The sequence below is a fragment of the Lipophrys pholis genome, assembly GCF_963383615.2.
Source record: "Lipophrys pholis genome assembly, chromosome: 6".
NCBI lineage: Eukaryota > Metazoa > Chordata > Actinopteri > Blenniiformes > Blenniidae > Lipophrys > Lipophrys pholis.
The window spans coordinates 183,494-198,521 of NC_137629.1; positions in this window are offsets into that span (position 1 = coordinate 183,494).

The following is a 15,028-nucleotide window of genomic DNA, read 5'->3' on the forward strand; positions in this document are numbered from 1 at the left end:
GCAGGAATTTTAAGTAGGATTGTACTTCACCTTACTTCACATTAATGAAGGCATATTTTATTTTAGATTATATAAACATGCAGCCGGGGGCAATAACAGAAAGGCTTGAAAGGAGAACTCGGCGCTGCAGCAGGGAACGGCATTCCCGCTGTCAACATGTTGCTTTGGAGGATTCTGTTGCTGGAATTGTGGAGTTCAGGATGTTATGGGACCAAAACCTAAAGAAATCAGGTCAGGTCCTCGTACCCCTGCTGGTCGCTGATTAGAAGCATGTCCACAAGGTGGCGCAGTGACTGACGGTGTATTTCAGCCTGTGGATGTGATGAGGGCCGACGGGGAGCATACATGTAAAGTTTCATGCAGAGTGGAGCATGTATGGGCTGCTTATGCAGCATTTCCTGTCCATCCACCAGGTGGCGCTCTCACACAATGACTTTCTTAATCTGTGGAATTCATCAGGGCAGGACTGTGATGACGCACGTACTTTCCCACATATTGCAGCAGGTAGAATTACACATCAGGTCCTGTTTCATGGCCACGAGTTTCAGGGGGCCCCACCCCCATGGCCACAAGTTTCAGGGGGCCCCACCCCCATGGCCACGAGTTTCAGGGGGCCCCACCCCCATGGCCACGAGTTTCAGGAGCCCCACCCTCATGGCCACGAGTTTCAGGGGGCCCCACCCCCATGGCCACAAGTTTCAGGAGCCCCATGGCCACGAGTTTCAGGGGCCCCATGGCCACGAGTTTCAGGGGCCCCATGGCCACGAGTTTCAGGAGCCCCATGGCCACGAGTTTTAAGGAGCCCCATGGCAACAAGTTTCAGGGGCCCCATGGCCACGAGTTTCAGGGGCCCCATGGCCACGAGTTTTAGGGGCCCCATGGCCACGAGTTTCAGGAGCCCCATGGCCACGAGTTTTAGGGGCCCCATGGCCACAAGTTTCAGGAGCCCTATGGCCACGAGTTTTAGGGGCCCCATGGCCACGAGTTTTAGGGGCCCCATGGCCACAGGTTTCAGGAGCCCTATGGCCACGAGTTTCAGGGGGCCCATGGCTACGAGTTTCAGGGGGCCCCACCCCCATGGCCACGAGTTTCAGGAGCCCCATGGCCACGAGTTTCAGGGGGCCCCACCCCCATGGCCACGAGTTTCAGGAGCCCCATAGCCACGAGTTTCAGGGGCCCCATGGCCAAAAGTTTCAGGGGCCCCATGGCCACGAGTTTCAGGAGCCCCATGGCCACAAGTTTCAGGGGCCCCATGGCCACGAGTTTTAAGGAGCCCCATGGCCACGAGTTTTAGGGGCCCCATGGCCACGAGTTTCAGGAGCCCCATGGCCACGAGTTTCAGGGGCCCCATGGCCACGAGTTTTAGGGGCCCCATGGCCACGAGTTTTAGGGGCCCCATGGCCACAGGTTTCAGGAGCCCTATGGCCACGAGTTTCAGGGGGCCCATGGCTACGAGTTTCAGGGGGCCCCACCCCCATGGCCACGAGTTTCAGGAGCCCCATGGCCACGAGTTTCAGGGGGCCCCACCCCCATGGCCACGAGTTTCAGGAGCCCCATAGCCACGAGTTTCAGGGGCCCCATGGCCAAAAGTTTCAGGGGCCCCATGGCCACGAGTTTCAGGAGCCCCATGGCCACAAGTTTCAGGGGCCCCATGGCCACGAGTTTTAAGGAGCCCCATGGCCACGAGTTTTAGGGGCCCCATGGCCACGAGTTTCAGGAGCCCCATGGCCACGAGTTTCAGGGGCCCCATGGCCACGAGTTTCAGGAGCCCCATGGCCACGAGTTTTAGGGGCCCCATGGCCACGAGTTTCAGGAGCCCCATGGCCACGAGTTTCAGGGGCCCCATGGCCACGAGTTTCAGGAGCCCCATGGCCACGAGTTTTAGGGGCCCCATGGCCACGAGTTTCAGGAGCCCCATGGCCACGAGTTTCAGGGGCCCCATGGCCACGAGTTTTAGGGGCCCCATGGCCACGAGTTTCAGGGGCCCCATGGCCACGAGTTTCAGGGGCCCCATGGCCACGAGTTTTAGGGGCCCCATGGCCACAATCGTCAACTTTTTTGAACGATTTCAATAACTCCATCAGGATGAAGTGTTCGATGTACAGACCACATCTGAGGTCTTTGATAGCAAGTCAGTTCTATCAGTCTCCTAAAATAAACTAAACAGATTATTTGGTATTTGAATTAACAGTTAAAATAATTACAATGATCAGAATTAACAGTTAAAATAATTACAATGATCAGAATTAACAGTTAAAATAATTACAATGATCAGAATTAACAGTTAAAATAATTACAATGATCAGAATTAACAGTAAAGCTTGAAGGATGTTTGAGTTCTTCACACAGAAGAGTCTTCTTCACTCACCTCAGTGCTCATTAATGAGACAGCAAGTAGGATTCCAAATATATATTTATTTACAGTGAAAATAAAACACAGATTCTAAATACCTATATACAGCTTGTTGTGTGTGTGTGTGTGTGTGTGTGTGTGTGTGTGTGTGTGTGTGTGTGTGTGTGTGTGTGTGTGTGTGTGTGTGGCAGAGCTAACGTTGGTTTACAGGTTGATAACTACTCCTGATATCATGATCAGTAGAACTCAGTCACTGTAATATAATTTAATATCATTATCAATAGAACTCAATCATCCATCCATCTTCTCCCTCTTATCCGTCTCCGGGTGGTGGTGGTGTCAGTCTGAGCACCGTCACCCAGATCACATTGCACCATTAAGAACCTTCCTGCAGGTGGAGAGCCCACAGGAAGGTGGAGAGCCCACAGGAAGGTGGAGAGCCCACAGGAAGGTGGAGAGCCCACAGGAAGGAAAATGAGGAACGCTTCACAAACTTGCGTGTCATCCTTGCGCAGGAGAACTCAATCACTGTAATAGAATCTATTATCAATAGAACCAGTTTGGTTGTTGTCCAGGCTGGAGAGAAGCTCCTGGAGCTGGTAGCTCCTCCTGCTACCTCTGGTTGGCTGAGTTCAGCAGGAGGAGGAGGAGAACAAGGGGATGGTTCAGGAGGAGAAGACCAAGTTGATGGTTCAGGAGAAGAAGAAGACCAAGTTGATGGTTCAGGAGGAGAAGAAGACCAAGTTGATGGTTCAGGAGGAGAAGACCAAGTTGATGGTTCAGGAGGAGAAGACCAAGTTGATGGTTCAGGAGAAGAAGACCAAGTTGATGGTTCAGGAGGAGAAGAAGACCATGTTGATGGTTCAGGAGAAGAAGACCAAGTTGATGGTTCAGGAGGAGGAGAAGACCAAGTTCATGGTTCAGGAGGAGGAGAAGACCAAGTTGATGGTTCAGGAGGAGAAGAAGACCATGTTGATGGTTCAGGAGAAGAAGAAGACCAAGTTGATGGTTCAGGAGGAGAAGACCAAGGTGATGGTTCAGGAGGAGAAAACCAAGTTGATGGTTCAGGAGGAGAAGACCAAGTTGATGGTTCAGGAGAAGAAGACCAAGTTGATGGTTCAGGAGAAGACGAAGACCAAGTTGATTGACCAAGCTTCTCAACTCAAAGTGTTGCAGCAGCAGAAGCAGCAGCAGCAGCAGAAGGAGCAATAGCAGAAGGAGCAGTAGCAGAAGGAGCAGTAGCAGAAGGAGCAGCAGCAGAAGGAGCAGCAGCAGAAGCAGCAGCAGCAGCAGCAGCAGCAGTAGCAGAAGCGGCACCAAAGCAGCACAGCTGCAGTAGTTGAAGCGGCAGCAGCACAGTAGCAGCAGTAGCAGCAGAATCAGCCGCATCTAAGCAGCAGCAGCAGAAGAAGGAGCAGAAGCAGCAGCAGAAGCAGTGGCAGTAGCAGAAGAAGAACCAGAAGCAGCAGCACCAGCAGCAGCAGCAGAAGAAGAAGAAGCAGCAGCATCAGCAGAAGAAGAAGCAGCAGCAGCAGAAGAAGCAGCAGCAGTAGCAGAAGTAGCAGCAGCAAAGCAGCAGCAGCAGAAGCAGTTGCAGAAGAAGCAGAAGCAGTAGAAGAAGCAGAAGAAAAACCAGAAGCAGCAGCAGCAGCAGCAGAAGAAGAAGCAGCAGCAGCAGCACAGTAACCGAAGCAGCAGCAGCAGCAGTAGCAGAAGTAGCAGCAGCAAAGCAGCAGCAGCAGAAGAAGAAGTAGCAGAAGCAGCAGCAGCAGAAGCAGCAACAGCAGAAGCAGCACCAGCAGCAGAAGCAGCACCAGCAGCAGAAGAAGAAGCAGCAGTAGCAGAAGAAGAACCAGAACCAGAAGCAGCAGCAGCAGAAGAAGTAGTAGCAGAAGCAGCAGCAGCAGCAGCAGCCGAAGAAGAAGCAGCAGCAGCAGCAGCACAGTAGCCGAAGCAGCAGCAGCAGCAGTAGCAGAAGTAGCAGCATCAAAGCAGCAGAAGCAGAAGCAGTAGCAGAAGCAGCAGCAGCAAAGCAGCAGCAGAAGAAGCAGCAGCAGCAGAAGCAGTAGAAGAAGCAGAAGCAATAGCAGAAGAAAAACCAGAAGCAGCAGCAGCAGCAGCAGAAGAAGAAGTAGCAGAAGCAGCAGCAGCAGAAGCACCAGCAGAAGCAGCAGCAGAAGAAGAAGAAGCAGAAGCCGCAGCAGCAGAAGAAGAAGCAGCAGCAGCAGCAGCAGAAGCAGCAGCAGAAGAAGCAGTAGCAGCAGCAGAAGCAGCAGCAGAAGAAGAACCAGAAGCAGCAGCAGCAGCAGCACCAGCAGAAGAAGAAGAAGCAGCAGCAGAAGAAGCAGCAGCAGCAGAAGAAGAACCAGAAGCAGCAGAAGCATCAGCAGAAGAAGAAGCAGAAGCAGAAGCAGTGGCAGTAGCAGAAGAAGAACCAGAAGCAGCAGCACCAGCAGCAGAAGAAAAAGCAGCAGCAGCAGCAGAAGAAGAAGCAGAAGCAGCAGCAGAAGAAGAACCAGAAGCAGCAGAAGCATCAGCAGAAGAAGAAGAAGAAGCAGAAGCTGCAGCACCAGCAGAAGCAGCACCAGCAGCAGAAGAAGAAGCAGCAGAAGCAGAAGAAGAAGCAGCAGCAGCAGAAGAAGCAGCAGCAGAAGCAGCAGCAGCAGCAGAAGAAGAAGCAGCAGAAGCAGAAGAAGAAGCAGCAGCAGCAGCAGCAGAAGAAGAAGCAGCAGCAGCAGAAGCAGCAGCAGCAGAAGAAGAACCAGAAGCAGCAGCACCAGAAGCAGAAGCAGTGGCAGTAGCAGAAGAAGAAGCAGAAGCAGCAGAAGAAGAAGCAGCAGCAGCAGAAGAAGAAGCAGTTGCAGTAGTAGAAGAAGAACCAGAAGCAGCAGCAGAAGAAGAAGAAGCAGCAGCAGCAGCAGCAGCAGCAGAAGAAGCAGCAGCAGCAGCAGCAGCAGCAGCAGAAGAGGAAGCAGCAGCAGCAGAAGAAGAAGCAGCAGAAGCAGCAGCAGAAGAAGCGGCAGAAGAAGCAGCAGCAGCAGCAGCAGCAGCAGCAGAAGAGGAAGCAGCAGAAGAAGCAGCAGCAGCAGCAGAAGCAGCAGCAGCAGCAGCAGCAGCAGCAGAAGAGGAAGCAGCAGCAGCAGAAGAAGCAGCAGCAGAAGAAGCAGCAGAAGAAGCAGCAGCAGCAGAAGAAGAAGCAGCAGATGCCAGAATTAGCTAGCAGGCTATTTTTTTTTCGCAGGTCATCCTAAAAAATATAAACACATTAAAGCAGCAACATAGAATAAACGAATATCAATATTTACACTATTTACAAGTACAGACACACACATATTACATACATCATGTATACAGACATATGGAGACATATACACAGAACACATACAGACACACCGGGCCAGAGGTCAGCAGGGGTCGGCGAGAGGTGGGGTTAATGCTGACCGGTCTGAATGTCCAGGAGGTTCCAGACTAACAAAGACCCCAGCCTGTCGGTACGCTGAGGGGGGGCAGCCCCACCAACCCCCACCAACCCCCTCACAGCCTGTCGGTACGCTGGGGGGGGGCAGCCCCACCAACCCCCACCAACCCCCTCACAGCCTGTCGGTACGCTGGGGGGGGCAGCCCCACCAACCCCCACCAACCCCCTCACAGCCTGTCGGTACGCTGGGGGGGGGCAGCCCCACCAACCCCCTCACAGCCTGTCGGTACGCTGGGGGGGGCAGCCCCACCAACCCCCACCAACCCCCTCACAGCCTGTCGGTACGCTGGGGGGGGGCAGCCCCACCAACCCCCTCACAGCCTGTCGGTACGCTGAGGGGGGGCAGCCCCACCAACCCACTCTCCTGCGTAGGGCCAACAAACCCAACCAGCAGAAACTTTTTGTTATGAAACTTACCAGAGATAGAGGCCGGACTACCCAACACGGTAACGGACCCCCCGCCCACCTGTCCCCGACCAACGAGGACGGATCAACCTTCGTCGCAGGACCCGTGTTGCCACCTAGAATGTCCAGATACTCCTTTGCCCCGGAGCTGCCACCCCGCTGTCCCGAGAGCTCTGCCGCTATAACATCACCCTGGCCGGGCTCTGTGAAGTCCGATGGCACGGCAATGGCGAAACAACAGCAGGTGACCATCGCTGCATCTGGAGTGTCCCCAGGAGACAGACGGGCCTTTATGACGTGGCACTCGCCATCCCAAAGGCTCTCCACAAGTCCCTCACCAGCTGGACACCTCTGAGTGTCTGATTATTGTCAGCCCGCTTTCTGCACCAACATGGCCATTTGACAGTAATCGTTGCTTATGCCCCCACCAATGTCACTGCGAAGGATGCCTTCTTTGACCAACTCCGCCAGGCTGTTGGCCAAGCCCCACCACACGACATCACCATCATCTTCACAACAACCTCTGTGTCGCTGATACCTGGTTTCATCACTGGACATGGTACAGCCCAGATGGCAGAACCAGGAAAGTGCTGGACTTCCCTTATCTCTCGACGCTGGAAGTCGTTTGTTACCAACTGCCGTGTGTCCCGAGGAGCAGAGCCTGGCAACACAGACCATCGTCTGCTGGTGCAGCTCAAGCTAAAGCTGCGAGCCAACCAGCACACCACGACTCAGCCTCGCCTGGACTCCTCTCTACTCAGCGATCCCAACATCGTCACAGACTTCAGTTGCGTCATCCGCCGCACCTCCGACACCCTGAGTACTGACAAAGTGAGCGACTGGCTGACCTTCACGGTCAGTGTCATCCGGTCAGCTCGCAATGTCCTCGGATGCTCTCGACCTTCCCCGAAAAAGCCCTGGATCTCAGAGAGAACTCTTGACATCATCGAGCGGCGGCGTGAGGCCCTGCTCCGATGACCTATCAGAGTATCGGCGACTGAACCGCCAGCGCAATGTGGCTATAGCCGAGGATAGGGAGAAGTTCTGGCAAGTAGAAGCTAAACACCTAGAGTCTGCGGCCAACAACAACAACATGCGCCGTGTATTCAGTTTGCTGCGTCAAGCCCGGAATGGCCCACGCATCAAAACAGCCCTGGTGAAAGTTTCTAATGGCAACCTCCGAACAACTGAAGCAAACTGCCTTGAACGCTGGAAAGAGCACTTCAGCCTCCTTCTGCGGCACGACGCCACCTCGGCCGCTAATGCTGCAGCCCTTTGTGACGCCTGCAGCACAGACCCTGTCACACCTGAGGAAGTCAGAGCCACCCTGAAGAAACTTAACAACAGGAAAGACCCCGGCATCTGTGCTACAACTGCTGAGATGCTAAAATCAGGTGGTGGCCCCCCCACATATTCCATCAGGTGTGGGAGACAGAGAGGCTTCCCAGCGACGGGACCAGAGGAGTTATCCTACCCTGGAAACGTAAGGGTGACAGGCTAGTCTGCAGCAACCACATTACCCTTCTTTCCATCCCCGGCAAGCTCTTTACTAGGATCGTGCTCACTCCTGCTCACTCCTGCTCACTCCTGCTCTCCCAGCCATCAGAAGCAGCCGCCGTCCCCAGCAGGCTGGCTTCATGCCCAACCGCTCCACAACAGACCACATCTCCACCGCCATCTCTCCATCGGGTTCATAGATCTGAAGGCTGCCTCTGACACCGTCTGCCCTGCTTCACTATGGAGTGTCCTCCAGGGCCCTGGAGCACCATCTAAGATCGTTGCCCTGTCCAAGCTGCTCTACAGCGATGCCCAGAGCTGTGTCCGTACGAACGGCACAGACTCTGGTTTCCCATCTCCAGCGGCGTCGCCAGGCTGCATGGCTGCTCACGACCTCTTCAACTGCATCATTGATCATCTGATGTTGGGGGTCTGTGAGCGGGTCCCGGAGGGTCCTTCAGCAGGTCCCACCTCACTGACCTGGAGTACGCTGACGACACCATTCTGCTCAGCACATCCAGTCAGCTGAGAGACGCTCTGGGGATATACAGTGAAGAGGCAGAGACGCTCGGCCTCCACGTGAGCTGGACCAAAACCAAGTTCATGTATGTCGGTGATGGACCGGATCAGCTCCCCTACGGCTCGGTAATAACATTGTAGAGCCTGTCAAGAACTTTGTGTATCTGGGTCCATAGTGACAGACAACGGGGACTACAACCAGAGATTATCCACAGAAGAGCCCTGGCTGCATCAGCTCTGCAGTCTCTCTGGAAACCACTCTGGCAGCACCAGACCACCTCCTGGATTTACACCTCTGCAGTCTCTCTGGAAACCACTCTGGCAGCACCAGACCACCTCCTGGATTTACACCTCTGCAGTCTCTCCATCCTGCTTCATGGCTCGGAGACTTGGCCCTTTAACAAGACTCTGGCTGCCAGAATCCATGGCTTTGATAGCAGGGCTCTCAGAACCATCCAGAACATCAGGTGGCCCCAGCAGGAAGTGCTTAGAGCCCGAAGGTGCCAGCCCAGAGCATCCCGCCTGGCTGAGCTACGTCACACCTGCTGGTTCAGCCATGTCCTCCGCCTTCCTCCGGACCATCCCACGAGAGCCATTCTCCAGTTTGACCCAAGGGCCGGAGGTTGGAGACGACCACGAGGCAAACCTCCACCCGATGGCTCGACGTCATTACAGGCGACCTCCAACTACATGGAGTTGCTGTGGAGAATGCAGAGCAGCTGGCACAAGACCGTCAGCTCTGGAAAGAACTGCTTCATCTGGTAGGCTCAACCCCCCCCCCCCCCCCCCACCCCCCACCCCCACAGGAGCCCTAAGTAAGAAAGTAATATATGCTATAGCTCTTTTAATTACCTCTGACGCCCCCTAGCATTTTGTTTGTTTGTAGTCCTCTACGAAAGTTTGTATTGTTTTGTATTAAAAACGAAACGAAACTAAAAAAAGAAAAATGCGGAGTAGTAGCAGGAGGTAGGATGCAGGAGGTAAGAAGCAGGATACAGGTAGTAGGATACAGGTAGTAGGATGCAGGAAGTAAGAAGCAGGATGCAGGTAGTAGGATACAGGTAGTAGGATGCAGGAAGTAAGAAGCAGGATGCAGGTAGTAGGATACAGGTAGTAGGATGCAGGAAGTAAGAAGCAGGATGCAGGTAGTAGGATGCAGGAAGCAGGATGCAGGAGGTAAGAAGCAGGATGCAGGTAGAAGGATGCAGGAAGTAAGAAGCAGGATGCAGGTAGTAGGATGCAGGAAGTAAGAAGCAGGATACAGGTAGTAGGATACAGGTAGTAGGATGCAGGTAGTAGGATACAGGTAGTAGGATGCAGGAAGTAAGAAGCAGGATACAGGTAGTAGGATGCAGGTAGTAGGATACAGGTAGTAGGATGCAGGAAGTAAGAAGCAGGATGCAGGTAGTAGGATACAGGTAGTAGGATGCAGGAAGTAAGAAGCAGGATGCAGGTAGTAGGATGCAGGAAGCAGGATGCAGGAGGTAAGAAGCAGGATGCAGGTAGTAGGATGCAGGTAGTAGGATGCAGGAAGTAAGAAGCAGGATGCAGGTAGTAGGATGCAGGAGGTAAGAAGCAGGATACAGGTAGTAGGATGCAGGGGGTAAGAAGCAGGATACAGGTAGTAGGATACAGGTAGTCCGATGCAGGAAGTAAGAAGCAGGATGCAGGTAGTAGGATGCAGGTAGTAGGATGCAGGATGTAGGATGCAGGATACAGGTAGTAGGATGCAGGATGCAGGATGTAGGATGCAGGATGCAGGATGCAGGATACAGGTAGGATGCAGGTAGTAGGATACAGGAAGTAGGATACAGGATGTAGGATGCAGGATACAGGTAGGATGCAGGTAGTAGGATACAGGAAGTAGGATACAGGATACAGGTAGTAGGATGCAGGAAGTAAGAAGCAGGATGCAGGTAGTAGGATGCAGGAAGTAAGAAGCAGGATACAGGTAGTAGGATGCAGGGAGTAGGATGCAGGTAGTAGGATGCAGGGAGTAAGATGCAGGATGTAGGATGCAGGATACAGGTAGTAGAATGCAGGAAGTAATAGCAAGATGTAGGATGCAGGTAGTAGGATGCAGGAAGTAGGATACAGGAGGTAGGATGCAGGATACAGGTAGGATGCAGGTAGTAGGATACAGGAAGTAGGATACAGGATGTAGGATGCAGGTAGTAGGATACAGGAAGTAAGATACAGGAAGTAAGAAGCAGGATGCAGGTAGTAGGATGCAGGAAGTAAGAAGCAGGATACAGGTAGTAGGATGCAGGTAGTAGGATGCAGGAGGTAGGATGCAGGATACAGGTAGTAGGATGCAGGGAGTAAGAAGCAGGATGCAGGATACAGGTAGTAGAATGCAGGAAGTAATTGCAGGATGTAGGATGCAGGTAGTAGGATGCAGGAAGTAGGATACAGGAGGTAGGATGCAGGATACAGGTAGTAGAATGCAGGTAGTAGGATACAGGTAGTAGGATGCAGAAGGTAGGATGCAGGATACAGGAGGTAGGATGCAGGATACAGGTAGTAGGATGCAGAAGGTAGGATGCAGGATACAGGAGGTAGGATGCAGGATACAGGAGGTAGGATGCTGGATACAGGTGGTAGGATGCAGGATACAGGTGGTAGGATGCAGGATACAGGTAGTAGGATGCAGGAGGTAGGATGCAGGAGGTAGGATACAGGTAGTAGGATGCAGGAGGTAGGATACAGGTAGTAGGATGCAGGAGGTAGGATGCAGGAGGTAGGATACAGGTAGTAGGATACAGGTAGTAGGATGCAGGAAGTAAGAAGCAGGATGCAGGTAGTAGGATGCAGGAAGTAAGAAGCAGGATACCGGTAGTAGGATGCAGGGAGTAGGATGCAGGAGGTAGGATGCAGGATACAGGTAGTAGGATGCAGAAGGTAGGATGCAGGATACAGGTAGTAGGATGCAGGAGGTAGGATGCAGGATACAGGTAGTAGGATGCAGGAGGTAGGATGCAGGAGGTAGGATACAGGTAGTAGGATGCAGGAGGTAGGATACAGGTAGTAGGATGCAGGAGGTAGGATGCAGGAGGTAGGATACAGGTAGTAGGATGCAGGAGGTAGGATGCAGGAAGTAAGAAGCAGGATGCAGGTAGTAGGATGCAGGAAGTAAGAAGCAGGATACAGGTAGTAGGATGCAGGAGGTAGGATGCAGGATACAGGTAGTAGGCTGCAGGAGGTAGGATGCAGGAGGTAGGATGCAGGAAGTAGGATACAGGAGGTAGGATGCAGGATACAGGTAGTAGGATACAGGTAGTAGGATGCAGGAGGTTGGATACAGGTAGTAGGATACAGGTAGTAGGATGCAGGAGGAAGGATACAGGTAGTAGGATGCAGGAGGTAGGATGCAGGAGGTAGGATACAGGTAGTAGGATGCAGGAGGTAGGATGCAGGAGGTAGGATACAGGTAGTAGGATACAGGTAGTAGGATGCAGGAAGAAGGAAAAAGAATTAGAAATTGAAATTGAAAATACAGTGATATTGTTTTGAGGGGCGTGGACCTGAAGTTCTGCATGTGGATATGTAGATCTACCTGTGGACCTGGAGGTCTTCCTGTGGACATGGAGGTCTTACTGCGGACCTGGAGGTCTTACTGTGGACCTGGAGGTCTTCCTGTGGACTTGGAGGTCTTACTGTGGATATGTAGATCTACCTGTGGACCTGGAGGTCTTACTGTGGACCTGGAGGTCTTCCTGTGGACATGGAGGTCTTACTGCGGACCTGGAGGTCTTCCTGTGGACATGGAGGTCTTACTGTGGACCTGAGGTCTTACTGTTAGTATGGAGATATACATGTGGACCTGGAAGTCTTCCTGTGGACCTGGAGGTCTTCCTGTGGACTTGGAGGTCTTACTGTGGACCTGGAGGTCTTCCTCTGGACTTGGACCATTCTGCCATCAAATATGTTCTACAAAGTTCCTTCAGGAAGTTCTGAAACATCGTGACAGGACCCCCACACTTCGTCCTCCAGAGGATCTGTCCTGGTCACGTTGGAGACTTTTAAAAGTCGGTGTTTGGGAAGAAGAAGAAGAGGGAGGAGAGGAAATCTGACAGCAGAAGGTCAATGCGAGTGGCTGCCTGGCCAGGTCCCCGAGTCACACCGAGTCTTTTCTGGGTCTGCATGGCTCTGTCCCATCTGTCTAACCAGAGGACTGTGTGTTGTCCCCGTCCCCTTAGGCTCACAAGCATTTCTTCAGATGATTACTCTGAAGGAAGAAGAAGGGTTCGAACCCTAACCCTTCTTCTTCCTTCAGAGAAACATTGATCTGGAGGAGCAGGGACTGCCGGGGATGTTGCCACCTGGAAATGTTATAGGAAATGTTATCCTTTGTTTGTATTAACAGACATATTGGTTTCATTTGTAAATATTATATGTTTCTTTAATAACCTAAGTTGGAAGTATGGCAGCATCACGACACTAACGTGTTTTGCGGCAGTCAAACGTTGTTGTGTGGAACGTGGAACGTGGAACGTGGAACGTGGATGGTGACGAATGGAACTCGTGTTGCCGGCTGCTGTGGAGAGAGAGACAGAACATTAAATCCAGCTCCGGATTTACGAAGAAAAAGGAGTCGTGACTTTTTGGTCGTGCAGCAGAGACATGGAGGAAACTAGAAGACATTGTCAGACTGATGTGTGGAGGTTTGGGTTCAGGTGACATGAAGAGAAAGGAAATAAACCCGGTGCTTGATCGGACGTCACTGCAGGACAACAAAACTCTGAGGCAGAGAGGTTTTCCTTTGTGGGGCAGAACTGGGTTCTGTTTTGGTCCATTAATCCAATTTGGCTCAAACTTTTACCTCCAAATGGAATCACCACTGGGCCGAGCGGGCCGAGAGCCCCCCCAACCCCAGCGGCAAGTCCCGCCGCACCCCCGGGAGCAATTAAGTAGCCTGGACCCCCCACCCTAGGCACCGCCCCACTGTTCCCTATTGTGGAGTGATGTAAAGTGAGGTAAGGCAGGGAGGGTTCTGAGGGAGGGGGTCCCCCCATCGCTAGGACCTTGGCCCAGCTGGACCCCCCACGCTGCCCCACCCCACCCCCGAGTGGCCGGCTTAGGACCCGGGTAACCAACCCCCCCCCCCCTGACAAGGCGCCGTAATGGGACCCGGGCAGGGAGCCCCCACCCCACCCAACGGCCAGACAGCAGAGTCTAAGACCCGCAGGGCCCAGTGCGAGCCCCGCTGGAGGCCAGTGGTTAGGGCGCCCCCCCCTCGCTCGCACACACACACACAAGGCCCTGGAGGTCCCTCTCAGTCAACGGTCAATCCAGAACTGGGAGTCCCTCCTTCCCCCGCTCCCCCCGGTCCGGGAGCGTGGCAGCAGGGGCCAGCCCGCCCCACCGGGGGAGGGGGGCAGAGGGATGACCCACCCCCAGTGCCCCGACGCCCCATCCACAACCCCCCCCCCCCCGGCTAACGGCCCGGCCCGGCCGGGGCCCGAAGCCCGGACCCCCCACCCCACCTCAGCGGGAGCACCCCCGGCCCAGATCAGAACCCCCCCCCACACACACACACACACATTCCGCAGAACTCCCCAGGCCAGGCCGCAGCCCCCCAGCATTGACGCTAGGACCCCCCCCGAGCCCGCAGAGCCGCCAACCACCCAAGCCACGACGCCCCAGCCACTGACCCCCAGAGCCCCGGGGTGGAGCCCCTGCCCCCCCACAGAGCTACATGGTGTATTTAATTATTGGGGACCAGGTGGACTCAGCAGAGATTCTCTCCACTGTAATGTGGTGTAGAAGTAAGTTTTTAAATAACTTTATACTCAGATTACTTTAGGATTTCCTGTTCATGAGCCTTTTCTGTGACGCTTCAGGAAACCAGGAGCAGCAGGACTCTTTTATTCAGATCTCCTGACAAGCAAAGTGAAGGTGAGACTGGAATAGGGGGGCCCAGGTAGAACCATAAACCTTCACTGATCTTTAGACAGAACGTTTGGACTGGTGTACACAGCCATAGTGTGTAGATAGTATCAGGGAAATCACAGTATGTAGATAGTATCAGGAGATCAGTGTGTAGATAGTATCAGGGAGATCAGGGTGTAGATAGTATCAGGGAGATCAGTGTGTAGATAGTATCAGGGAGATCAGGGTGTAGATAGTATCAGGAGATCACAGTGTGTAGATAGTATCAGGGAGATCAGGGTGTAGATAGTATCAGGGAGATCACAGTATGTAGATAGTATCAGGGAGATCAGTGTGTAGATAGTATCAGGGAGATCACAGTATGTAGATAGTATCAGGAGATCACAGTGTGTAGATAGTATCAGGAGATCACAGTGTGTAGATAGTATCAGGAGATCACAGTATGTAGATAGTATCAGGAGATCAGTGTGTAGATAGTATCAGGGAGATCACAGTGTGTAGATAGTATCAGGGAGATCAGTGTGTAGATAGTATCAGGGAGATCACAGTATGTAGATAGTATCAGGAGATCAGTGTGTAGATAGTATCAGGGAGATCAGTGTGTAGATAGTATCAGGGAGATCACAGTGTGTAGATAGTATCAGGAGATCAGTGTGTAGATAGTATCAGGAGATCAGTGTGTAGATAGTATCAGGAGATCAGTGTGTAGATAGTATCAGGGAGATCAGTGTGTAGATAGTATCAGGGAGATCACAGTGTGTAGATAGTATCAGGAGATCAGTGTGTAGATAGTATCAGGAGATCAGTGTGTAGATAGTATCAGGAGATCAGTGTGTAGATAGTATCAGGGAGATCAGTGTGTAGATAGTATCAGGAGATCACAG